Source organism: Xenopus laevis, chromosome 5L (genome assembly GCF_017654675.1).
Source record: "Xenopus laevis strain J_2021 chromosome 5L, Xenopus_laevis_v10.1, whole genome shotgun sequence".
NCBI lineage: Eukaryota > Metazoa > Chordata > Amphibia > Anura > Pipidae > Xenopus > Xenopus laevis.
Window position 1 is genome coordinate 135,937,541 of NC_054379.1, and position 2,243 is coordinate 135,939,783.

Consider the following 2,243-nt stretch of genomic DNA (forward strand, 5'->3'; position numbering starts at 1 on the left):
TAAGCTCCCCATAGACGCTACGATTCTTCTTGCAGAACGACCGATTTTAGGGAAGTCCGACCAATCCTTCGAAATTATCGTGCGGTTAGTGGGATTCCAATGATCATACATCTTACGATTTTTCGGCCGACATCTGTCAGGAAATTGATCGGCCAGTTCAAAAAAATCTTTATCGGTCCCAGTGCAATCTATCTATGTTTGCAGGGCCAAGCAGGCAGCTCCCCTTCGTTTTCCTGGCAAATTGGTCTTTATAGTTGATGGTAAATTCGTACGATCATTCCGAGAAGATCGTGGTCTCACGATCAGGATCTGATCTTTTAAAAATCTCAACATCTATGGCCAGCTTTACCCATTTTATCAATCACCTTGAGAATGAATGGCAAATCGCTACTGATCCCTGCACACCTGACCTACTTGTAATCACAATGTAATCTCCTGGATTAGGCAAAATGATACACAGAGAACTTCGTTCTTTCCCAGGTGAAACGACCCTCCACACAGCCTTTGCAACTTGTATTTAAATAATGCCCATATGTTTTTATTCTCACAAAATGTAATTACAGATGAGATTTTTATATCCACTAATGTGCCTTATGTACTACTACAGCAGTGATCCCCAAGCAGTAGCCCACGAGCAACATGTTGCTCCCCAACCCCTCCCAGTGGCCTCAAAGCAGGTGTTTATTTTTGAATTCCAGGCTTGGAGGCAAGTTTTAGTTGTATAAAAACCAGGTGTACTGTCAAACAGAACCTCCTGTAGGCTACCAGTTCACATAGTGGCTATCAAATAGCCAATCACGGCCCTTATTTGTGACCCCAGAGACATTTTTGTGCTTGTGTTGCTCCTCAACTCTTTTTACATCTGAATGTTGCTCATGGGTAAAAAAGTTGAGGATCCCTGTACTAGAGTCATGCTCTGTGATTGGCTGCACCAGTGTACTGAAATGCAATGATTTAACAGGGAACTATCGCGAAAATTAAAATGTAATATTACAGTACCTTCAGCATACTGATAAGAAACTTTCTAAATATAAAAAGTTAAAAAATGTACCATTTCTGAAATCATCAAGTTTATCGTCACTATTCTTCTCTCATCATCTGTTTCTCCTCATGCAGCAGTTGGGTGTCAGATGAATGATCCAATATATCTTATAGGGGGGCTCCTTTTACCAAGAAGATGTATTAGAGCTCATTCTATTAAAATCACCAGAAATCCTGTCTCTCTACATGCAGAATTTGTGCAAAAGGCAGTTATTTTGTCAGATTTTGTTTGCACTGGAATCAGTTATTTGAGAGAACTCTAAAACATCTGCTAGGAAAGGAAGCCCCTCCCCTATATTGGATCTAACTGTCAATGAATATCTGACACCCAACTGCTGCATGAAGACCGAATAAAGAGAAACAGATGCTGAGAGGGATAGTGAATATAAACTTGATTATTTCAGAAACAATGCAGAATATTTAATAGATTGTATTTAGAAAGTGTCTTACTTAAGTATAAGGAAGCTTATATTACATTTTTGCAATAGTTCCGCTTTAAATGGAGAAGGAAAGCCGTTAACCAATTGTGGGTGCCAAATGCTAGGCACCCCAAGTGAATGTATTGACTAACCTGAAACCCTGGGCCGGTGCTCCTATCAGCAGAAAACTGCACGGACCCAGAGTTATACCAGTGAGCACCACAAAGTGCTACTCTTCCGACTTCTTCTATCTTCTCGTGGTTGCACATTAGAGTGAAAAGCTGAACTTTAACTAAAAAGAAAGAAGAAGCCAGAAGAGGATCACTTCGTGGTGCTCACTGGTATAACCCTGGGGCGGTGCAGTTTTCTGTTGATAAGAGCACCAGCCCGGGGTTTCAGGTAAGTCAATACATTCACTTGGTGGTGCCTAACATTTGGCACTCAAGTGGTTAAAGACTTTCCGGTACCCAGGATTTAGCCTGGAGTCTTACCAACTGGGCCTGCCTGTTGTAAGAAACTCCTCTTTTCTTCTGTAAATCCTTTAAATCTTTGTGAAGCTGGAGCAAATGACTATTGAGGATTCAGGCGCATCTTGGCCAACCAGCAATAAAACACAAAAAGAGATGGTGTTCACGTTCTACTATATTTGCAGAGAGATCAGACCGTTCCATCTTAAATCTCACGGCATGAAATGAAAGGCCTCCACATTCAGAACTATATATTGTATACATTTGCCCATTACTTTGCATGAAGACAAAAAAAAAAAAAAAAATTAACTCAACA